This window comes from Haemaphysalis longicornis, unplaced genomic scaffold (genome assembly GCF_048455015.1).
Source record: "Haemaphysalis longicornis isolate Haplotype H1 unplaced genomic scaffold, Haemaphysalis longicornis Haplotype H1 scaffold_2, whole genome shotgun sequence".
Taxonomy (NCBI): Eukaryota; Metazoa; Arthropoda; class Arachnida; order Ixodida; family Ixodidae; genus Haemaphysalis; species Haemaphysalis longicornis.
Genome location: NW_027526295.1, coordinates 77,058,970 through 77,080,174, shown reverse-complemented (window position 1 = coordinate 77,080,174; position 21,205 = coordinate 77,058,970). Strand labels below are relative to the sequence as shown.

At 53.1% G+C, this 21,205-nt stretch overlaps 22 non-coding genes and 2 pseudogenes across 22 annotated transcripts; all 24 read left to right on the top strand.

Annotated features, from left to right (window-relative positions):
* The first annotated feature begins 489 nt into the window (after window positions 1-489).
* Window positions 490-608, top strand: LOC144171074 (5S ribosomal RNA). The gene has a single exon (XR_013322806.1). It is a non-coding gene; the product is annotated as a 5S ribosomal RNA (ribosomal RNA).
* A 537-nt stretch (window positions 609-1,145) lies between these two features.
* LOC144171052 (5S ribosomal RNA) lies at window positions 1,146-1,264 on the top strand. Its single transcript, XR_013322784.1, has one exon. It is a non-coding gene; the product is annotated as a 5S ribosomal RNA (ribosomal RNA).
* A 537-nt stretch (window positions 1,265-1,801) lies between these two features.
* On the top strand, window positions 1,802-1,920 carry LOC144171051 (5S ribosomal RNA). The gene has a single exon (XR_013322783.1). It is a non-coding gene; the product is annotated as a 5S ribosomal RNA (ribosomal RNA).
* A 537-nt stretch (window positions 1,921-2,457) lies between these two features.
* LOC144171050 (5S ribosomal RNA) lies at window positions 2,458-2,576 on the top strand. The gene has a single exon (XR_013322782.1). It is a non-coding gene; the product is annotated as a 5S ribosomal RNA (ribosomal RNA).
* A 537-nt stretch (window positions 2,577-3,113) lies between these two features.
* On the top strand, window positions 3,114-3,232 carry LOC144171049 (5S ribosomal RNA). The gene has a single exon (XR_013322781.1). It is a non-coding gene; the product is annotated as a 5S ribosomal RNA (ribosomal RNA).
* A 5,496-nt stretch (window positions 3,233-8,728) lies between these two features.
* On the top strand, window positions 8,729-8,847 carry LOC144171177 (5S ribosomal RNA; annotated as a pseudogene).
* Window positions 8,848-9,384: 537 nt separating this feature from the next.
* LOC144171048 (5S ribosomal RNA) lies at window positions 9,385-9,503 on the top strand. Its single transcript, XR_013322780.1, has one exon. It is a non-coding gene; the product is annotated as a 5S ribosomal RNA (ribosomal RNA).
* A 537-nt stretch (window positions 9,504-10,040) lies between these two features.
* LOC144171047 (5S ribosomal RNA) lies at window positions 10,041-10,159 on the top strand. The gene has a single exon (XR_013322779.1). It is a non-coding gene; the product is annotated as a 5S ribosomal RNA (ribosomal RNA).
* Window positions 10,160-10,696: 537 nt separating this feature from the next.
* Window positions 10,697-10,815, top strand: LOC144171046 (5S ribosomal RNA). Its single transcript, XR_013322778.1, has one exon. It is a non-coding gene; the product is annotated as a 5S ribosomal RNA (ribosomal RNA).
* Window positions 10,816-11,352: 537 nt separating this feature from the next.
* LOC144171044 (5S ribosomal RNA) lies at window positions 11,353-11,471 on the top strand. The gene has a single exon (XR_013322776.1). It is a non-coding gene; the product is annotated as a 5S ribosomal RNA (ribosomal RNA).
* Window positions 11,472-12,008: 537 nt separating this feature from the next.
* Window positions 12,009-12,127, top strand: LOC144171043 (5S ribosomal RNA). Its single transcript, XR_013322775.1, has one exon. It is a non-coding gene; the product is annotated as a 5S ribosomal RNA (ribosomal RNA).
* A 536-nt stretch (window positions 12,128-12,663) lies between these two features.
* Window positions 12,664-12,782, top strand: LOC144171042 (5S ribosomal RNA). Its single transcript, XR_013322774.1, has one exon. It is a non-coding gene; the product is annotated as a 5S ribosomal RNA (ribosomal RNA).
* A 537-nt stretch (window positions 12,783-13,319) lies between these two features.
* On the top strand, window positions 13,320-13,438 carry LOC144171041 (5S ribosomal RNA). Its single transcript, XR_013322773.1, has one exon. It is a non-coding gene; the product is annotated as a 5S ribosomal RNA (ribosomal RNA).
* Window positions 13,439-13,974: 536 nt separating this feature from the next.
* LOC144171040 (5S ribosomal RNA) lies at window positions 13,975-14,093 on the top strand. Its single transcript, XR_013322772.1, has one exon. It is a non-coding gene; the product is annotated as a 5S ribosomal RNA (ribosomal RNA).
* A 537-nt stretch (window positions 14,094-14,630) lies between these two features.
* Window positions 14,631-14,749, top strand: LOC144171039 (5S ribosomal RNA). Its single transcript, XR_013322771.1, has one exon. It is a non-coding gene; the product is annotated as a 5S ribosomal RNA (ribosomal RNA).
* Window positions 14,750-15,286: 537 nt separating this feature from the next.
* Window positions 15,287-15,405, top strand: LOC144171038 (5S ribosomal RNA). The gene has a single exon (XR_013322770.1). It is a non-coding gene; the product is annotated as a 5S ribosomal RNA (ribosomal RNA).
* Window positions 15,406-15,941: 536 nt separating this feature from the next.
* On the top strand, window positions 15,942-16,060 carry LOC144171037 (5S ribosomal RNA). The gene has a single exon (XR_013322769.1). It is a non-coding gene; the product is annotated as a 5S ribosomal RNA (ribosomal RNA).
* A 536-nt stretch (window positions 16,061-16,596) lies between these two features.
* Window positions 16,597-16,714, top strand: LOC144171181 (5S ribosomal RNA; annotated as a pseudogene).
* Window positions 16,715-17,251: 537 nt separating this feature from the next.
* Window positions 17,252-17,370, top strand: LOC144171036 (5S ribosomal RNA). The gene has a single exon (XR_013322768.1). It is a non-coding gene; the product is annotated as a 5S ribosomal RNA (ribosomal RNA).
* A 537-nt stretch (window positions 17,371-17,907) lies between these two features.
* On the top strand, window positions 17,908-18,026 carry LOC144171035 (5S ribosomal RNA). Its single transcript, XR_013322767.1, has one exon. It is a non-coding gene; the product is annotated as a 5S ribosomal RNA (ribosomal RNA).
* Window positions 18,027-18,563: 537 nt separating this feature from the next.
* Window positions 18,564-18,682, top strand: LOC144171033 (5S ribosomal RNA). The gene has a single exon (XR_013322765.1). It is a non-coding gene; the product is annotated as a 5S ribosomal RNA (ribosomal RNA).
* Window positions 18,683-19,218: 536 nt separating this feature from the next.
* Window positions 19,219-19,337, top strand: LOC144171032 (5S ribosomal RNA). Its single transcript, XR_013322764.1, has one exon. It is a non-coding gene; the product is annotated as a 5S ribosomal RNA (ribosomal RNA).
* Window positions 19,338-19,874: 537 nt separating this feature from the next.
* LOC144171031 (5S ribosomal RNA) lies at window positions 19,875-19,993 on the top strand. The gene has a single exon (XR_013322763.1). It is a non-coding gene; the product is annotated as a 5S ribosomal RNA (ribosomal RNA).
* Window positions 19,994-20,530: 537 nt separating this feature from the next.
* On the top strand, window positions 20,531-20,649 carry LOC144171030 (5S ribosomal RNA). Its single transcript, XR_013322762.1, has one exon. It is a non-coding gene; the product is annotated as a 5S ribosomal RNA (ribosomal RNA).
* The last annotated feature ends 556 nt before the right edge of the window (window positions 20,650-21,205 follow it).

The window sequence follows — 21,205 nt, the reverse complement described above, 5'->3', positions numbered from 1 at the left end:
TTGTTTCTATTTTTTTTTTCCCCCACCAAGTTTCGTTTGCCCCCTGGCGGTGGCGGGGGCGCGGAAGGACCACTAGATGATGCTTCGCCGCAGCGCAGCGGGCGAGTTAGCCGATTTTCCACCCTTCGTTGGGCGCGGCGGATTACCTGTGACTGACTCGTCTTTCTATCTGCCCCTCGAAGGTCGTGAAAGCAGGCATTTCGCACTTCCGGAGCACCTGCGGCTAATGTGCGACAAACGGAAGCATTCCCCAACGTCTAGCCAGCGTGACCACAACGACTCAAGGCCACATTCGTTTCCAAAAGTGTTCCCCAAGTGCGCGCAGCAATGTTCGGCGACTTGAGGGCTTCGTGCGACGTCGCGGGATCCCTAGGATATGGAGTGATGTGTTGCGGCGGCCGTGTGTCCTGCCGAACAACAGGTGAAATGGTAGAGATGCTGGTTGTTGGTGTAATGTGTTATAAAAAGGCACGTAAGGCTTCGATTCTCGCCATCGGCCATACCATGCTGAATACGCCGGTTCTCGTCCGATCACCGAAGCTAAGCAGCATTGGGCTCGGTCAGTACTTTGGAGGGAGACCACCTGGGAACACCGAGTGCCGATGGCATCCTCTTTTGCTTTTTAAAACTTTCCGTATTAATTTGCGTTCAAAGAGTTGTTTCTATTTTTTTTTTCCCCCACCAAGTTTCGTTTGCCCCCTGGCGGTGGCGGGGGCGCGGAAGGACCACTAGATGATGCTTCGCCGCAGTGCAGCGGGCGAGTTAGCCGATTTTCCACCCTTCGTTGGGCGCGGCGGATTACCTGTGACTGACTCGTCTTTCTATCTGCCCCTCGAAGGTCGTGAAAGCAGGCATTTCGCACTTCCGGAGCACCTGCGGCTAATGTGCGACAAACGGAAGCATTCCCCAACGTCTAGCCAGCGTGACCACAACGACTCAAGGCCACATTCGTTTCCAAAAGTGTTCCCCAAGTGCGCGCAGCAATGTTCGGCGACTTGAGGGCTTCGTGCGACGTCGCGGGATCCCTAGGATATGGAGTGATGTGTTGCGGCGGCCGTGTGTCCTGCCGAACAACAGGTGAAATGGTAGAGATGCTGGTTGTTGGTGTAATGTGTTATAAAAAGGCACGTAAGGCTTCGATTCTCGCCATCGGCCATACCATGCTGAATACGCCGGTTCTCGTCCGATCACCGAAGCTAAGCAGCATTGGGCTCGGTCAGTACTTGGGAGGGAGACCACCTGGGAACACCGAGTGCCGATGGCATCCTCTTTTGCTTTTTAAAACTTTCCGTATTAATTTGCGTTCAAAGAGTTGTTTCTATTTTTTTTTTCCCCCACCAAGTTTCGTTTGCCCCCTGGCGGTGGCGGGGGCGCGGAAGGACCACTAGATGATGCTTCGCCGCAGCGCAGCGGGCGAGTTAGCCGATTTTCCACCCTTCGTTGGGCGCGGCGGATTACCTGTGACTGACTCGTCTTTCTATCTGCCCCTCGAAGGTCGTGAAAGCAGGCATTTCGCACTTCCGGAGCACCTGCGGCTAATGTGCGACAAACGGAAGCATTCCCCAACGTCTAGCCAGCGTGACCACAACGACTCAAGGCCACATTCGTTTCCAAAAGTGTTCCCCAAGTGCGCGCAGCAATGTTCGGCGACTTGAGGGCTTCGTGCGACGTCGCGGGATCCCTAGGATATGGAGTGATGTGTTGCGGCGGCCGTGTGTCCTGCCGAACAACAGGTGAAATGGTAGAGATGCTGGTTGTTGGTGTAATGTGTTATAAAAAGGCACGTAAGGCTTCGATTCTCGCCATCGGCCATACCATGCTGAATACGCCGGTTCTCGTCCGATCACCGAAGCTAAGCAGCATTGGGCTCGGTCAGTACTTGGGAGGGAGACCACCTGGGAACACCGAGTGCCGATGGCATCCTCTTTAGCTTTTTAAAACTTTCCGTATTAATTTGCGTTCAAAGAGTTGTTTCTATTTTTTTTTTCCCCCACCAAGTTTCGTTTGCCCCCTGGCGGTGGCGGGGGCGCGGAAGGACCACTAGATGATGCTTCGCCGCAGCGCAGCGGGCGAGTTAGCCGATTTTCCACCCTTCGTTGGGCGCGGCGGATTACCTGTGACTGACTCGTCTTTCTATCTGCCCCTCGAAGGTCGTGAAAGCAGGCATTTCGCACTTCCGGAGCACCTGCGGCTAATGTGCGACAAACGGAAGCATTCCCCAACGTCTAGCCAGCGTGACCACAACGACTCAAGGCCACATTCGTTTCCAAAAGTGTTCCCCAAGTGCGCGCAGCAATGTTCGGCGACTTGAGGGCTTCGTGCGACGTCGCGGGATCCCTAGGATATGGAGTGATGTGTTGCGGCGGCCGTGTGTCCTGCCGAACAACAGGTGAAATGGTAGAGATGCTGGTTGTTGGTGTAATGTGTTATAAAAAGGCACGTAAGGCTTCGATTCTCGCCATCGGCCATACCATGCTGAATACGCCGGTTCTCGTCCGATCACCGAAGCTAAGCAGCATTGGGCTCGGTCAGTACTTGGGAGGGAGACCACCTGGGAACACCGAGTGCCGATGGCATCCTCTTTTGCTTTTTAAAACTTTCCGTATTAATTTGCGTTCAAAGAGTTGTTTCTATTTTTTTTTTCCCCCACCAAGTTTCGTTTGCCCCCTGGCGGTGGCGGGGGCGCGGAAGGACCACTAGATGATGCTTCGCCGCAGCGCAGCGGGCGAGTTAGCCGATTTTCCACCCTTCGTTGGGCGCGGCGGATTACCTGTGACTGACTCGTCTTTCTATCTGCCCCTCGAAGGTCGTGAAAGCAGGCATTTCGCACTTCCGGAGCACCTGCGGCTAATGTGCGACAAACGGAAGCATTCCCCAACGTCTAGCCAGCGTGACCACAACGACTCAAGGCCACATTCGTTTCCAAAAGTGTTCCCCAAGTGCGCGCAGCAATGTTCGGCGACTTGAGGGCTTCGTGCGACGTCGCGGGATCCCTAGGATATGGAGTGATGTGTTGCGGCGGCCGTGTGTCCTGCCGAACAACAGGTGAAATGGTAGAGATGCTGGTTGTTGGTGTAATGTGTTATAAAAAGGCACGTAAGGCTTCGATTCTCGCCATCGGCCATACCATGCTGAATACGCCGGTTCTCGTCCGATCACCGAAGCTAAGCAGCATTGGGCTCGGTCAGTACTTGGGAGGGAGACCACCTGGGAACACCGAGTGCCGATGGCATCCTCTTTTGCTTTTTAAAACTTTCCGTATTAATTTGCGTTCAAAGAGTTGTTTCTATTTTTTTTTTCCCCCACCAAGTTTCGTTTGCCCCCTGGCGGTGGCGGGGGCGCGGAAGGACCACTAGATGATGCTTCGCCGCAGCGCAGCGGGCGAGTTAGCCGATTTTCCACCCTTCGTTGGGCGCGGCGGATTACCTGTGACTGACTCGTCTTTCTATCTGCCCCTCGAAGGTCGTGAAAGCAGGCATTTCGCACTTCCGGAGCACCTGCGGCTAATGTGCGACAAACGGAAGCATTCCCCAACGTCTAGCCAGCGTGACCACAACGACTCAAGGCCACATTCGTTTCCAAAAGTGTTCCCCAAGTGCGCGCAGCAATGTTCGGCGACTTGAGGGCTTCGTGCGACGTCGCGGGATCCCTAGGATATGGAGTGATGTGTTGCGGCGGCCGTGTGTCCTGCCGAACAACAGGTGAAATGGTAGAGATGCTGGTTGTTGGTGTAATGTGTTATAAAAAGGCACGTAAGGCTTCGATTCTCGCCATCGGCCATACCATGCTCACACTCGCCGACCGGTTCTCGTAGGGAGCGGTCGCGCGATGGCTAGCTCCGCAGGAGTACGGGCGAGCGGAGGCGCCGAACCGGTTTCGCCGCCGAGCGGCCCGCCGGCCGGGTACCGATTTCTCCTACCCGCGCTTCCCTCCAACGAAGGCATGAAGGCGTGCGTCGTGTTGCACTGCGACCTCGAAGGACGGCCATACAGGATCGAGGATTTCCGCTCACCGCTGGAGGAGCTTGGAGTCATCAAGGCGGTGAGTGGCATCGGGCCATTCCAAATGAGCCACGTTTGGTTGGTGAAGTTACGAACGAAGGAGGCGAAGGAGAAGCTCGTCATGAGCGGAAGTTTACGAGTTAAGGGGCGGCATTGTGCTGTCATCGATCCAGCGAGGCAGGACATGACTGTCAAATTGCACTGGGTGCCGTTTGATGACCCCGACGAGCCACTGGCGAGGATTCTTAGCGAGTTCGGCGAGGTGAAGGAGATGAAGAGGGAGGAATGGAGAGTCGCCGGTTTTAGTCTGCCGGACTCGACAACCCGCACGGTCAGAATGACCCTGCGGGAGGGGGTCGTCCCGGACTCTCTCCCGGAACTCATCCAGTACAGAGACGGTGTGGTGTTGTGTGTGGTGCCGGGCCGAGCCCCTACATGCCTGCGGTGCGGGATGCGGGGACACATTCGGCGTGACTGTGCGACGCCGCAGTGCTCGAAGTGCCGCGTTTTCGGGCACGTGCGGCACGACTGTGTTCGTACTTACGCGAACGTGACGGGAAACCGTCGCGGGAATGAGGTCGCTCCAGATCTTATGGATCAGGAGGAAGCGGAGCGAGCGGCAAGCGCGGCGCCGGTGTCAACCAGCAGCACGGGCAGCGGCGGAGACGGCGATGGCGTGCTGGCCCCCCTGGCAGCGAACAATGAGCCGGCTCCCAAGATGGCTGCCCCAGCAGAAGGGACCGAGCAAGTTGGTGAGGAAGCCGGGAGAAAGGAGGAGGAAACAACCCAAGAATTGGACGAGACGAAAGAGAGCGAGAAGAACGCGATTCTGGCCGAGCCCGAAAACAGTGAGGAGGAAGGGAGCAGCTCGGAGGGGGCCATGGATGCCACACCGGCTTCTGCGAAAAGGCCCCGCGACGCGGGGGAAGAGGCTCTCGCGGCTCAGCGGCTGCGGCGGCTGGAAAACGAGTGGAAGGTGGTGGGGAGGAAAAAGAAATTTGGAAGCCTCTCGCAGCGATCCACTTCACTGACCCGCGAACAAAAACCTGACGATGGAGGTAGCGGGTGACCGCCGCCTGTGAACGAGTGAGGGGACAGAATGGTTCTGGCGTATGGTGGCTAGCGTGAGTTCTTTGGTGTTTGTTTGCCTCTCCTTTTCACGCGGTTTCGGGGTCTGTATTTTACTTCTGTTTTTTTAAAATCAATCTTAAGCTGAAAGCACCTTTAAAAATAGGGACGCTAAACGTCCGAGGGTTGGGGTCTAAAAAGAGGCGAAACAGTGTGTCTTCTTTAATTAATAAAAATCAGCTAGACATTCTTGGCATTCAGGAAACTAAAGTTGAAACCGAAGCACACACTGACAGCATGGTTGAGCCATTTGTGAAAAATTTCATGGTTGCAGTGAGCCACTCGTCTGGATTTTCAGCTGGGTGTTGCCTGTTAATTAGGAAGTCGTTAGAAGTAGTGATTCAAAATGTAGTCAGCTGTAAGGATGGTAGATTTGTTTTGTGTGATTTCATTTATGCTGACATTGATTTTAGAGTAGTGTGTTTATATGCGCCGACAAAACCTGCTGCGCGATACACTTTTTTTGAAAGTATAGAAAACTACCTTGAAACCGAAAGAGTGTTAATAATACTAGGAGACTTTAATTGTGTGTGCGAGCGTAAAGATCGGTCAAATCAGGACGCAGCTGTAGATCGCAGCGCGAAGCTGCTTGCCAAAATCGTGGCATACAGTGGTCTGGAAGATGTGGCATTGGTAGGCGAAGAAGCGAAAACAGTACATTATACACACTTCCAGGGCGCGAGTCATGCGCGTTTAGACCGCATTTATGTCTCCGCTGAATTGGTGCCTTGTTGTAGAGAATATAAAGTTGAAGAAGTGTCTTTTAGCGACCATTGTTTGGTAGCGGTATCCCTAGGGGAAAAAATCAAGCGTAGTCATAAGTTTAACTGGTCCTTGTGGAAAATCAACGCGAGGCTGCTTGAGGATAAAGAGTTTGTTGGTAGTGTAAAAAATTACTGCGATAACGACTACGGAAGAAATTGCAATAGTAAAAGCGAAGCATGGGAGTGCTTTAAACAAAAAGTTAAACTTATGGCCATAGAAAGATCTAGTATGATAAGAAGAAGTGATATACAGAAGGAAACACTCTTACGCCGCAACCTAAAATCTTTAATTGAAGAAGAAACAAAGCGGCCGGGAATATTTATTGAGGATATAAATAAAACAAAACAGGAGCTCGAAAGGATAGATATAGATAAATACAAAGGAGCTGCAGTGAGAGCACGAGCTGAAAAATATCTGGCGGGTGAGCAGCCAACAAAACGGGCCATAGCCGACGAAAAGCGTCATGCACGCAAACAAGATATTGGCGAAATAGAATGGGCAGGTGTTTTAACTAGGGATGAGGCGGAAATAGCGCAAGCTTTCACCCAATATTATAAGGAACTTTTTGCACTGAAGAACCCGACCGAAAACGGTTTCGAAACAGAGTTTTTGAACGTACTGCCGCAACTGGATAGCGAAAGTACTGAAATGATGGAAAGGGAGATCACCCTGAGCGAAATCGAAGAGGCTATCGACAACTTGAACTCGGGTAAATCACCAGGACCTGACGGAATCAGTTCAGTGTTTTATAAGAAGTTTAAAGGGGAAGTTGCGGGTCTCCTTCATGGAGTGTTTAAGGAATCTTTTGAGCTTGGCCGTCTCCCTCCTTCCTTTTCCAAGGCTCACACGGTTTTGATTCCGAAGGGGGAAACGCCAGAAATATTAATTAAAGTTACAGGGTACAGACCAATTACGTTGACCAACACAGATTATAAAGTACTCATGAAAGTCTTGGCCAGCAGATTACAAAGTGTCATAACAGGGATAATAGGCCCGCATCAAACATGCGGAATTAAGGGCAGAACAATCTTTTCAAACATTCATGTGGCTCGAAGTATCCTCGAGTACTGCGATGCAGACCATCGCACTGTAGCTATGGTACAGGTAGACCTTGAGAAAGCCTTTGACCGCGTGTGTCATAGCGTTCTCTTTTCTATTCTGGAGCATGTTAAAGTAGGATCCGTTGTCACCAAAGGGATAAGGATGGCGTACAATAACTGTACCACCAACATCATAGTTAACAAGAAACTTACAGAACAGATAAGGGTTTACTCCTCCGTGAGACAAGGATGTCCATTGAGTCCCCTGCTTTTCGCTCTTTATCTAGAGCCATTGTGTGCCAGGGTAATTGCCAGTGGCAGTATCCGAGGCTTTTGCGTTCAAGCGTGCGAGGTAAAAGTTCTGGCGTACGCTGACGACGTGGCTTTCTTTTGCGCGGACAAAGAAAGCGTTCGAAACACCCTGTCCCTGACACAGAGATTTTGTGAAGTCACAGGTAGCAAGGTCAATTTGAGCAAATGTGTAGGCCTGTGGCACGGTGAATGGGAGGAAACACCATCGGTTTATGGGGGTATGCAGTGGTTCACCACGCCATCCAAGTATTTGGGCGTGCCTTTAGACCGTTATAAGGAAAACACAGCCTACTGGGGGGAGAGGGTTCAGGAGGTGCGTGCGAGCACGTTATCGTGGGGAGGGAGGCAGTTGTCTATTTTTGCGCGGGCAACCGTCTGTAACACGTTTCTAGTAGCCAGGCTCTGGTACGTTATGCAGGTTTTGTCATGTGCCAGAGTCAATGTACAAAAGTTCCACCGAGTATTTGCAGTGTTTGTCTGGCAGTCTTCGTTTGAGCGGACGAGCCGTAGTAATTTGTTTAGAAGACTTGGGGACGGGGGTCTGGGGCTTTCACACCTGTTTGTCAAGCAGGTAGTGTCAAGATTTTTGTATCTAAGGGACCAGTCGGACCCATTTGTTCGCACATGCTTGCAAATCCTGTTGGCCTCGGCACTACCTGATTATGTTGTGTCCACTGTAGATTATATATCGTACAGAGGAGGCGGGTACCTGCGTGAAGTGGTGTCAGCTTTTCGTTTCTTGTCGGTGCGTTTTTCATTAGACTATCTTTCTACTGTGACCCGTAAAAGACTATCTCGGGATTTAGTGGAAACCCTGTTTCCAGAACCAGTATATCGCTCCATGTATAAGAGTAGACACCGGCCTGACGTGCTAAAGAGAGTGAAGAAAATGGCTGTTCCTGGTGGGATTAAGTCTTTCTTTTTCAACCTGCATACGAACACTCTTCCTGTCATGACATGGCAGGAGAGGAGGGGATTTTACCTGCCATGGGGACCTGACTGCTACCTGTGTAAGAAACCAGAGACCATAGAACATGTTTTTCTGGACTGCTGGGACGCAGTTTTCTTCTGGGACGTCCTCCAGAGAACAATTAAGAAAGAACTACCTTTGACTGCTCAAGGCATCCGCTATCTCGAGTTACAACCAGATGTAATCCCGTACGACCTCATTTTTCTTCTGGGGTTGCACGCAATATGGCAGAGCAGGCTAGCGGTACGGCATAATGATGTAAATGCCCGATCCGTTCATGGTTATTTTATTGAAAACGTGTGCAAGGTCCGTGAAGTGATAAAAATGTGTTATGACGATCATGTTCTGGATTTATGTAACGAATTGATTGAAATGAAAGTCCATTGGAATGTAAATATCATTTAATGTGGTTGTGAAGTGATTGTTTGTTACACTGAGAAAAATGCTGTTTTGAAGTGCTCTTGTTGAGTTTTGCAATAAAGAAAAAAAAAAAAAAAAAAAAAAAAAAAAAAAAAATCGGCCATACCATGCTGAATACGCCGGTTCTCGTCCGATCACCGAAGCTAAGCAGCATTGGGCTCGGTCAGTACTTGGGAGGGAGACCACCTGGGAACACCGAGTGCCGATGGCATCCTCTTTTGCTTTTTAAAACTTTCCGTATTAATTTGCGTTCAAAGAGTTGTTTCTATTTTTTTTTTCCCCCACCAAGTTTCGTTTGCCCCCTGGCGGTGGCGGGGGCGCGGAAGGACCACTAGATGATGCTTCGCCGCAGCGCAGCGGGCGAGTTAGCCGATTTTCCACCCTTCGTTGGGCGCGGCGGATTACCTGTGACTGACTCGTCTTTCTATCTGCCCCTCGAAGGTCGTGAAAGCAGGCATTTCGCACTTCCGGAGCACCTGCGGCTAATGTGCGACAAACGGAAGCATTCCCCAACGTCTAGCCAGCGTGACCACAACGACTCAAGGCCACATTCGTTTCCAAAAGTGTTCCCCAAGTGCGCGCAGCAATGTTCGGCGACTTGAGGGCTTCGTGCGACGTCGCGGGATCCCTAGGATATGGAGTGATGTGTTGCGGCGGCCGTGTGTCCTGCCGAACAACAGGTGAAATGGTAGAGATGCTGGTTGTTGGTGTAATGTGTTATAAAAAGGCACGTAAGGCTTCGATTCTCGCCATCGGCCATACCATGCTGAATACGCCGGTTCTCGTCCGATCACCGAAGCTAAGCAGCATTGGGCTCGGTCAGTACTTGGGAGGGAGACCACCTGGGAACACCGAGTGCCGATGGCATCCTCTTTTGCTTTTTAAAACTTTCCGTATTAATTTGCGTTCAAAGAGTTGTTTCTATTTTTTTTTTCCCCCACCAAGTTTCGTTTGCCCCCTGGCGGTGGCGGGGGCGCGGAAGGACCACTAGATGATGCTTCGCCGCAGCGCAGCGGGCGAGTTAGCCGATTTTCCACCCTTCGTTGGGCGCGGCGGATTACCTGTGACTGACTCGTCTTTCTATCTGCCCCTCGAAGGTCGTGAAAGCAGGCATTTCGCACTTCCGGAGCACCTGCGGCTAATGTGCGACAAACGGAAGCATTCCCCAACGTCTAGCCAGCGTGACCACAACGACTCAAGGCCACATTCGTTTCCAAAAGTGTTCCCCAAGTGCGCGCAGCAATGTTCGGCGACTTGAGGGCTTCGTGCGACGTCGCGGGATCCCTAGGATATGGAGTGATGTGTTGCGGCGGCCGTGTGTCCTGCCGAACAACAGGTGAAATGGTAGAGATGCTGGTTGTTGGTGTAATGTGTTATAAAAAGGCACGTAAGGCTTCGATTCTCGCCATCGGCCATACCATGCTGAATACGCCGGTTCTCGTCCGATCACCGAAGCTAAGCAGCATTGGGCTCGGTCAGTACTTGGGAGGGAGACCACCTGGGAACACCGAGTGCCGATGGCATCCTCTTTTGCTTTTTAAAACTTTCCGTATTAATTTGCGTTCAAAGAGTTGTTTCTATTTTTTTTTTCCCCCACCAAGTTTCGTTTGCCCCCTGGCGGTGGCGGGGGCGCGGAAGGACCACTAGATGATGCTTCGCCGCAGCGCAGCGGGCGAGTTAGCCGATTTTCCACCCTTCGTTGGGCGCGGCGGATTACCTGTGACTGACTCGTCTTTCTATCTGCCCCTCGAAGGTCGTGAAAGCAGGCATTTCGCACTTCCGGAGCACCTGCGGCTAATGTGCGACAAACGGAAGCATTCCCCAACGTCTAGCCAGCGTGACCACAACGACTCAAGGCCACATTCGTTTCCAAAAGTGTTCCCCAAGTGCGCGCAGCAATGTTCGGCGACTTGAGGGCTTCGTGCGACGTCGCGGGATCCCTAGGATATGGAGTGATGTGTTGCGGCGGCCGTGTGTCCTGCCGAACAACAGGTGAAATGGTAGAGATGCTGGTTGTTGGTGTAATGTGTTATAAAAAGGCACGTAAGGCTTCGATTCTCGCCATCGGCCATACCATGCTGAATACGCCGGTTCTCGTCCGATCACCGAAGCTAAGCAGCATTGGGCTCGGTCAGTACTTGGGAGGGAGACCACCTGGGAACACCGAGTGCCGATGGCATCCTCTTTTGCTTTTTAAAACTTTCCGTATTAATTTGCGTTCAAAGAGTTGTTTCTATTTTTTTTTTCCCCCACCAAGTTTCGTTTGCCCCCTGGCGGTGGCGGGGGCGCGGAAGGACCACTAGATGATGCTTCGCCGCAGCGCAGCGGGCGAGTTAGCCGATTTTCCACCCTTCGTTGGGCGCGGCGGATTACCTGTGACTGACTCGTCTTTCTATCTGCCCCTCGAAGGTCGTGAAAGCAGGCATTTCGCACTTCCGGAGCACCTGCGGCTAATGTGCGACAAACGGAAGCATTCCCCAACGTCTAGCCAGCGTGACCACAACGACTCAAGGCCACATTCGTTTCCAAAAGTGTTCCCCAAGTGCGCGCAGCAATGTTCGGCGACTTGAGGGCTTCGTGCGACGTCGCGGGATCCCTAGGATATGGAGTGATGTGTTGCGGCGGCCGTGTGTCCTGCCGAACAACAGGTGAAATGGTAGAGATGCTGGTTGTTGGTGTAATGTGTTATAAAAAGGCACGTAAGGCTTCGATTCTCGCCATCGGCCATACCATGCTGAATACGCCGGTTCTCGTCCGATCACCGAAGCTAAGCAGCATTGGGCTCGGTCAGTACTTGGGAGGGAGACCACCTGGGAACACCGAGTGCCGATGGCATCCTCTTTTGCTTTTTAAAACTTTCCGTATTAATTTGCGTTCAAAGAGTTGTTTCTATTTTTTTTTTCCCCCACCAAGTTTCGTTTGCCCCCTGGCGGTGGCGGGGGCGCGGAAGGACCACTAGATGATGCTTCGCCGCAGCGCAGCGGGCGAGTTAGCCGATTTTCCACCCTTCGTTGGGCGCGGCGGATTACCTGTGACTGACTCGTCTTTCTATCTGCCCCTCGAAGGTCGTGAAAGCAGGCATTTCGCACTTCCGGAGCACCTGCGGCTAATGTGCGACAAACGGAAGCATTCCCCAACGTCTAGCCAGCGTGACCACAACGACTCAAGGCCACATTCGTTTCCAAAAGTGTTCCCCAAGTGCGCGCAGCAATGTTCGGCGACTTGAGGGCTTCGTGCGACGTCGCGGGATCCCTAGGATATGGAGTGATGTGTTGCGGCGGCCGTGTGTCCTGCCGAACAACAGGTGAAATGGTAGAGATGCTGGTTGTTGGTGTAATGTGTTATAAAAAGGCACGTAAGGCTTCGATTCTCGCCATCGGCCATACCATGCTGAATACGCCGGTTCTCGTCCGATCACCGAAGCTAAGCAGCATTGGGCTCGGTCAGTACTTGGGAGGGAGACCACCTGGGAACACCGAGTGCCGATGGCATCCTCTTTTGCTTTTTAAAACTTTCCGTATTAATTTGCGTTCAAAGAGTTGTTTCTATTTTTTTTTCCCCCACCAAGTTTCGTTTGCCCCCTGGCGGTGGCGGGGGCGCGGAAGGACCACTAGATGATGCTTCGCCGCAGCGCAGCGGGCGAGTTAGCCGATTTTCCACCCTTCGTTGGGCGCGGCGGATTACCTGTGACTGACTCGTCTTTCTATCTGCCCCTCGAAGGTCGTGAAAGCAGGCATTTCGCACTTCCGGAGCACCTGCGGCTAATGTGCGACAAACGGAAGCATTCCCCAACGTCTAGCCAGCGTGACCACAACGACTCAAGGCCACATTCGTTTCCAAAAGTGTTCCCCAAGTGCGCGCAGCAATGTTCGGCGACTTGAGGGCTTCGTGCGACGTCGCGGGATCCCTAGGATATGGAGTGATGTGTTGCGGCGGCCGTGTGTCCTGCCGAACAACAGGTGAAATGGTAGAGATGCTGGTTGTTGGTGTAATGTGTTATAAAAAGGCACGTAAGGCTTCGATTCTCGCCATCGGCCATACCATGCTGAATACGCCGGTTCTCGTCCGATCACCGAAGCTAAGCAGCATTGGGCTCGGTCAGTACTTGGGAGGGAGACCACCTGGGAACACCGAGTGCCGATGGCATCCTCTTTTGCTTTTTAAAACTTTCCGTATTAATTTGCGTTCAAAGAGTTGTTTCTATTTTTTTTTTCCCCCACCAAGTTTCGTTTGCCCCCTGGCGGTGGCGGGGGCGCGGAAGGACCACTAGATGATGCTTCGCCGCAGCGCAGCGGGCGAGTTAGCCGATTTTCCACCCTTCGTTGGGCGCGGCGGATTACCTGTGACTGACTCGTCTTTCTATCTGCCCCTCGAAGGTCGTGAAAGCAGGCATTTCGCACTTCCGGAGCACCTGCGGCTAATGTGCGACAAACGGAAGCATTCCCCAACGTCTAGCCAGCGTGACCACAACGACTCAAGGCCACATTCGTTTCCAAAAGTGTTCCCCAAGTGCGCGCAGCAATGTTCGGCGACTTGAGGGCTTCGTGCGACGTCGCGGGATCCCTAGGATATGGAGTGATGTGTTGCGGCGGCCGTGTGTCCTGCCGAACAACAGGTGAAATGGTAGAGATGCTGGTTGTTGGTGTAATGTGTTATAAAAAGGCACGTAAGGCTTCGATTCTCGCCATCGGCCATACCATGCTGAATACGCCGGTTCTCGTCCGATCACCGAAGCTAAGCAGCATTGGGCTCGGTCAGTACTTGGGAGGGAGACCACCTGGGAACACCGAGTGCCGATGGCATCCTCTTTTGCTTTTTAAAACTTTCCGTATTAATTTGCGTTCAAAGAGTTGTTTCTATTTTTTTTTCCCCCACCAAGTTTCGTTTGCCCCCTGGCGGTGGCGGGGGCGCGGAAGGACCACTAGATGATGCTTCGCCGCAGCGCAGCGGGCGAGTTAGCCGATTTTCCACCCTTCGTTGGGCGCGGCGGATTACCTGTGACTGACTCGTCTTTCTATCTGCCCCTCGAAGGTCGTGAAAGCAGGCATTTCGCACTTCCGGAGCACCTGCGGCTAATGTGCGACAAACGGAAGCATTCCCCAACGTCTAGCCAGCGTGACCACAACGACTCAAGGCCACATTCGTTTCCAAAAGTGTTCCCCAAGTGCGCGCAGCAATGTTCGGCGACTTGAGGGCTTCGTGCGACGTCGCGGGATCCCTAGGATATGGAGTGATGTGTTGCGGCGGCCGTGTGTCCTGCCGAACAACAGGTGAAATGGTAGAGATGCTGGTTGTTGGTGTAATGTGTTATAAAAAGGCACGTAAGGCTTCGATTCTCGCCATCGGCCATACCATGCTGAATACGCCGGTTCTCGTCCGATCACCGAAGCTAAGCAGCATTGGGCTCGGTCAGTACTTGGGAGGGAGACCACCTGGGAACACCGAGTGCCGATGGCATCCTCTTTTGCTTTTTAAAACTTTCCGTATTAATTTGCGTTCAAAGAGTTGTTTCTATTTTTTTTTTCCCCCACCAAGTTTCGTTTGCCCCCTGGCGGTGGCGGGGGCGCGGAAGGACCACTAGATGATGCTTCGCCGCAGCGCAGCGGGCGAGTTAGCCGATTTTCCACCCTTCGTTGGGCGCGGCGGATTACCTGTGACTGACTCGTCTTTCTATCTGCCCCTCGAAGGTCGTGAAAGCAGGCATTTCGCACTTCCGGAGCACCTGCGGCTAATGTGCGACAAACGGAAGCATTCCCCAACGTCTAGCCAGCGTGACCACAACGACTCAAGGCCACATTCGTTTCCAAAAGTGTTCCCCAAGTGCGCGCAGCAATGTTCGGCGACTTGAGGGCTTCGTGCGACGTCGCGGGATCCCTAGGATATGGAGTGATGTGTTGCGGCGGCCGTGTGTCCTGCCGAACAACAGGTGAAATGGTAGAGATGCTGGTTGTTGGTGTAATGTGTTATAAAAAGGCACGTAAGGCTTCGATTCTCGCCATCGGCCATACCATGCTGAATACGCCGGTTCTCGTCCGATCACCGAAGCTAAGCAGCATTGGGCTCGGTCAGTACTTGGGAGGGAGACCACCTGGGAACACCGAGTGCCGATGGCATCCTCTTTTGCTTTTTAAAACTTTCCGTATTAATTTGCGTTCAAAGAGTTGTTTCTATTTTTTTTTTCCCCCACCAAGTTTCGTTTGCCCCCTGGCGGTGGCGGGGGCGCGGAAGGACCACTAGATGATGCTTCGCCGCAGCGCAGCGGGCGAGTTAGCCGATTTTCCACCCTTCGTTGGGCGCGGCGGATTACCTGTGACTGACTCGTCTTTCTATCTGCCCCTCGAAGGTCGTGAAAGCAGGCATTTCGCACTTCCGGAGCACCTGCGGCTAATGTGCGACAAACGGAAGCATTCCCCAACGTCTAGCCAGCGTGACCACAACGACTCAAGGCCACATTCGTTTCCAAAAGTGTTCCCCAAGTGCGCGCAGCAATGTTCGGCGACTTGAGGGCTTCGTGCGACGTCGCGGGATCCCTAGGATATGGAGTGATGTGTTGCGGCGGCCGTGTGTCCTGCCGAACAACAGGTGAAATGGTAGAGATGCTGGTTGTTGGTGTAATGTGTTATAAAAAGGCACGTAAGGCTTCGATTCTCGCCATCGGCCATACCATGCTGAATACGCCGGTTCTCGTCCGATCACCGAAGCTAAGCAGCATTGGGCTCGGTCAGTACTTGGGAGGGAGACCACCTGGGAACACCGAGTGCCGATGGCATCCTCTTTTGCTTTTTAAAACTTTCCGTATTAATTTGCGTTCAAAGAGTTGTTTCTATTTTTTTTTTCCCCCACCAAGTTTCGTTTGCCCCTGGCGGTGGCGGGGGCGCGGAAGGACCACTAGATGATGCTTCGCCGCAGCGCAGCGGGCGAGTTAGCCGATTTTCCACCCTTCGTTGGGCGCGGCGGATTACCTGTGACTGACTCGTCTTTCTATCTGCCCCTCGAAGGTCGTGAAAGCAGGCATTTCGCACTTCCGGAGCACCTGCGGCTAATGTGCGACAAACGGAAGCATTCCCCAACGTCTAGCCAGCGTGACCACAACGACTCAAGGCCACATTCGTTTCCAAAAGTGTTCCCCAAGTGCGCGCAGCAATGTTCGGCGACTTGAGGGCTTCGTGCGACGTCGCGGGATCCCTAGGATATGGAGTGATGTGTTGCGGCGGCCGTGTGTCCTGCCGAACAACAGGTGAAATGGTAGAGATGCTGGTTGTTGGTGTAATGTGTTATAAAAAGGCACGTAAGGCTTCGATTCTCGCCATCGGCCATACCATGCTGAATACGCCGGTTCTCGTCCGATCACCGAAGCTAAGCAGCATTGGGCTCGGTCAGTACTTGGGAGGGAGACCACCTGGGAACACCGAGTGCCGATGGCATCCTCTTTTGCTTTTTAAAACTTTCCGTATTAATTTGCGTTCAAAGAGTTGTTTCTATTTTTTTTTCCCCCACCAAGTTTCGTTTGCCCCCTGGCGGTGGCGGGGGCGCGGAAGGACCACTAGATGATGCTTCGCCGCAGCGCAGCGGGCGAGTTAGCCGATTTTCCACCCTTCGTTGGGCGCGGCGGATTACCTGTGACTGACTCGTCTTTCTATCTGCCCCTCGAAGGTCGTGAAAGCAGGCATTTCGCACTTCCGGAGCACCTGCGGCTAATGTGCGACAAACGGAAGCATTCCCCAACGTCTAGCCAGCGTGACCACAACGACTCAAGGCCACATTCGTTTCCAAAAGTGTTCCCCAAGTGCGCGCAGCAATGTTCGGCGACTTGAGGGCTTCGTGCGACGTCGCGGGATCCCTAGGATATGGAGTGATGTGTTGCGGCGGCCGTGTGTCCTGCCGAACAACAGGTGAAATGGTAGAGATGCTGGTTGTTGGTGTAATGTGTTATAAAAAGGCACGTAAGGCTTCGATTCTCGCCATCGGCCATACCATGCTGAATACGCCGTTCTCGTCCGATCACCGAAGCTAAGCAGCATTGGGCTCGGTCAGTACTTGGGAGGGAGACCACCTGGGAACACCGAGTGCCGATGGCATCCTCTTTTGCTTTTTAAAACTTTCCGTATTAATTTGCGTTCAAAGAGTTGTTTCTATTTTTTTTTTCCCCCACCAAGTTTCGTTTGCCCCCTGGCGGTGGCGGGGGCGCGGAAGGACCACTAGATGATGCTTCGCCGCAGCGCAGCGGGCGAGTTAGCCGATTTTCCACCCTTCGTTGGGCGCGGCGGATTACCTGTGACTGACTCGTCTTTCTATCTGCCCCTCGAAGGTCGTGAAAGCAGGCATTTCGCACTTCCGGAGCACCTGCGGCTAATGTGCGACAAACGGAAGCATTCCCCAACGTCTAGCCAGCGTGACCACAACGACTCAAGGCCACATTCGTTTCCAAAAGTGTTCCCCAAGTGCGCGCAGCAATGTTCGGCGACTTGAGGGCTTCGTGCGACGTCGCGGGATCCCTAGGATATGGAGTGATGTGTTGCGGCGGCCGTGTGTCCTGCCGAACAACAGGTGAAATGGTAGAGATGCTGGTTGTTGGTGTAATGTGTTATAAAAAGGCACGTAAGGCTTCGATTCTCGCCATCGGCCATACCATGCTGAATACGCCGGTTCTCGTCCGATCACCGAAGCTAAGCAGCATTGGGCTCGGTCAGTACTTGGGAGGGAGACCACCTGGGAACACCGAGTGCCGATGGCATCCTCTTTTGCTTTTTAAAACTTTCCGTATTAATTTGCGTTCAAAGAGTTGTTTCTATTTTTTTTTTCCCCCACCAAGTTTCGTTTGCCCCCTGGCGGTGGCGGGGGCGCGGAAGGACCACTAGATGATGCTTCGCCGCAGCGCAGCGGGCGAGTTAGCCGATTTTCCACCCTTCGTTGGGCGCGGCGGATTACCTGTGACTGACTCGTCTTTCTATCTGCCCCTCGAAGGTCGTGAAAGCAGGCATTTCGCACTTCCGGAGCACCTGCGGCTAATGTGCGACAAACGGAAGCATTCCCCAACGTCTAGCCAGCGTGACCACAACGACTCAAGGCCACATTCGTTTCCAAAAGTGTTCCCCAAGTGCGCGCAGCAATGTTCGGCGACTTGAGGGCTTCGTGCGACGTCGCGGGATCCCTAGGATATGGAGTGATGTGTTGCGGCGGCCGTGTGTCCTGCCGAACAACAGGTGAAATGGTAGAGATGCTGGTTGTTGGTGTAATGTGTTATAAAAAGGCACGTAAGGCTTCGATTCTCGCCATCGGCCATACCATGCTGAATACGCCGGTTCTCGTCCGATCACCGAAGCTAAGCAGCATTGGGCTCGGTCAGTACTTGGGAGGGAGACCACCTGGGAACACCGAGTGCCGATGGCATCCTCTTTTGCTTTTTAAAACTTTCCGTATTAATTTGCGTTCAAAGAGTTGTTTCTATTTTTTTTTTCCCCCACCAAGTTTCGTTTGCCCCCTGGCGGTGGCGGGGGCGCGGAAGGACCACTAGATGATGCTTCGCCGCAGCGCAGCGGGCGAGTTAGCCGATTTTCCACCCTTCGTTGGGCGCGGCGGATTACCTGTGACTGACTCGTCTTTCTATCTGCCCCTCGAAGGTCGTGAAAGCAGGCATTTCGCACTTCCGGAGCACCTGCGGCTAATGTGCGACAAACGGAAGCATTCCCCAACGTCTAGCCAGCGTGACCACAACGACTCAAGGCCACATTCGTTTCCAAAAGTGTTCCCCAAGTGCGCGCAGCAATGTTCGGCGACTTGAGGGCTTCGTGCGACGTCGCGGGATCCCTAGGATATGGAGTGATGTGTTGCGGCGGCCGTGTGTCCTGCCGAACAACAGGTGAAATGGTAGAGATGCTGGTTGTTGGTGTAATGTGTTATAAAAAGGCACGTAAGGCTTCGATTCTCGCCATCGGCCATACCATGCTGAATACGCCGGTTCTCGTCCGATCACCGAAGCTAAGCAGCATTGGGCTCGGTCAGTACTTGGGAGGGAGACCACCTGGGAACACCGAGTGCCGATGGCATCCTCTTTTGCTTTTTAAAACTTTCCGTATTAATTTGCGTTCAAAGAGTTGTTTCTATTTTTTTTTCCCCCACCAAGTTTCGTTTGCCCCCTGGCGGTGGCGGGGGCGCGGAAGGACCACTAGATGATGCTTCGCCGCAGCGCAGCGGGCGAGTTAGCCGATTTTCCACCCTTCGTTGGGCGCGGCGGATTACCTGTGACTGACTCGTCTTTCTATCTGCCCCTCGAAGGTCGTGAAAGCAGGCATTTCGCACTTCCGGAGCACCTGCGGCTAATGTGCGACAAACGGAAGCATTCCCCAACGTCTAGCCAGCGTGACCACAACGACTCAAGGCCACATTCGTTTCCAAAAGTGTTCCCCAAGTGCGCGCAGCAATGTTCGGCGACTTGAGGGCTTCGTGCGACGTCGCGGGATCCCTAGGATATGGAGTGATGTGTTGCGGCGGCCGTGTGTCCTGCCGAACAACAGGTGAAATGGTAGAGATGCTGGTTGTTGGTGTAATGTGTTATAAAAAGGCACGTAAGGCTTCGATTCTCGCCATCGGCCATACCATGCTGAATACGCCGGTTCTCGTCCGATCACCGAAGCTAAGCAGCATTGGGCTCGGTCAGTACTTGGGAGGGAGACCACCTGGGAACACCGAGTGCCGATGGCATCCTCTTTTGCTTTTTAAAACTTTCCGTATTAATTTGCGTTCAAAGAGTTGTTTCTATTTTTTTTTTCCCCCACCAAGTTTCGTTTGCCCCCTGGCGGTGGCGGGGGCGCGGAAGGACCACTAGATGATGCTTCGCCGCAGCGCAGCGGGCGAGTTAGCCGATTTTCCACCCTTCGTTGGGCGCGGCGGATTACCTGTGACTGACTCGTCTTTCTATCTGCCCCTCGAAGGTCGTGAAAGCAGGCATTTCGCACTTCCGGAGCACCTGCGGCTAATGTGCGACAAACGGAAGCATTCCCCAACGTCTAGCCAGCGTGACCACAACGACTCAAGGCCACATTCGTTTCCAAAAGTGTTCCCCAAGTGCGCGCAGCAATGTTCGGCGACTTGAGGGCTTCGTGCGACGTCGCGGGATCCCTAGGATATGGAGTGATGTGTTGCGGCGGCCGTGTGTCCTGCCGAACAACAGGTGAAATGGTAGAGATGCTGGTTGTTGGTGTAATGTGTTATAAAAAGGCACGTAAGGCTTCGATTCTCGCCATCGGCCATACCATGCTGAATACGCCGGTTCTCGTCCGATCACCGAAGCTAAGCAGCATTGGGCTCGGTCAGTACTTGGGAGGGAGACCACCTGGGAACACCGAGTGCCGATGGCATCCTCTTTTGCTTTTTAAAACTTTCCGTATTAATTTGCGTTCAAAGAGTTGTTTCTATTTTTTTTTTCCCCCACCAAGTTTCGTTTGCCCCCTGGCGGTGGCGGGGGCGCGGAAGGACCACTAGATGATGCTTCGCCGCAGCGCAGCGGGCGAGTTAGCCGATTTTCCACCCTTCGTTGGGCGCGGCGGATTACCTGTGACTGACTCGTCTTTCTATCTGCCCCTCGAAGGTCGTGAAAGCAGGCATTTCGCACTTCCGGAGCACCTGCGGCTAATGTGCGACAAACGGAAGCATTCCCCAACGTCTAGCCAGCGTGACCACAACGACTCAAGGCCACATTCGTTTCCAAAAGTGTTCCCCAAGTGCGCGCAGCAATGTTCGGCGACTTGAGGGCTTCGTGCGACGTCGCGGGATCCCTAGGATATGGAGTGATGTGTTGCGGCGGCCGTGTGTCCTGCCGAACAACAGGTGAAATGGTAGAGATGCTGGTTGTTGGTGTAATGTGTTATAAAAAGGCACGTAAGGCTTCGATTCTCGCCATCGGCCATACCATGCTGAATACGCCGGTTCTCGTCCGATCACCGAAGCTAAGCAGCATTGGGCTCGGTCAGTACTTGGGAGGGAGACCACCTGGGAACACCGAGTGCCGATGGCATCCTCTTTTGCTTTTTAAAACTTTCCGTATTAATTTGCGTTCAAAGAGTTGTTTCTATTTTTTTTTTCCCCCACCAAGTTTCGTTTGCCCCCTGGCGGTGGCGGGGGCGCGGAAGGACCACTAGATGATGCTTCGCCGCAGCGCAGCGGGCGAGTTAGCCGATTTTCCACCCTTCGTTGGGCGCGGCGGATTACCTGTGACTGACTCGTCTTTCTATCTGCCCCTCGAAGGTCGTGAAAGCAGGCATTTCGCACTTCCGGAGCACCTGCGGCTAATGTGCGACAAACGGAAGCATTCCCCAACGTCTAGCCAGCGTGACCACAACGACTCAAGGCCACATTCGTTTCCAAAAGTGTTCCCCAAGTGCGCGCAGCAATGTTCGGCGACTTGAGGGCTTCGTGCGACGTCGCGGGATCCCTAGGATATGGAGTGATGTGTTGCGGCGGCCGTGTGTCCTGCCGAACAACAGGTGAAATGGTAGAGATGCTGGTTGTTGGTGTAATGTGTTATAAAAAGGCACGTAAGGCTTCGATTCTCGCCATCGGCCATACCATGC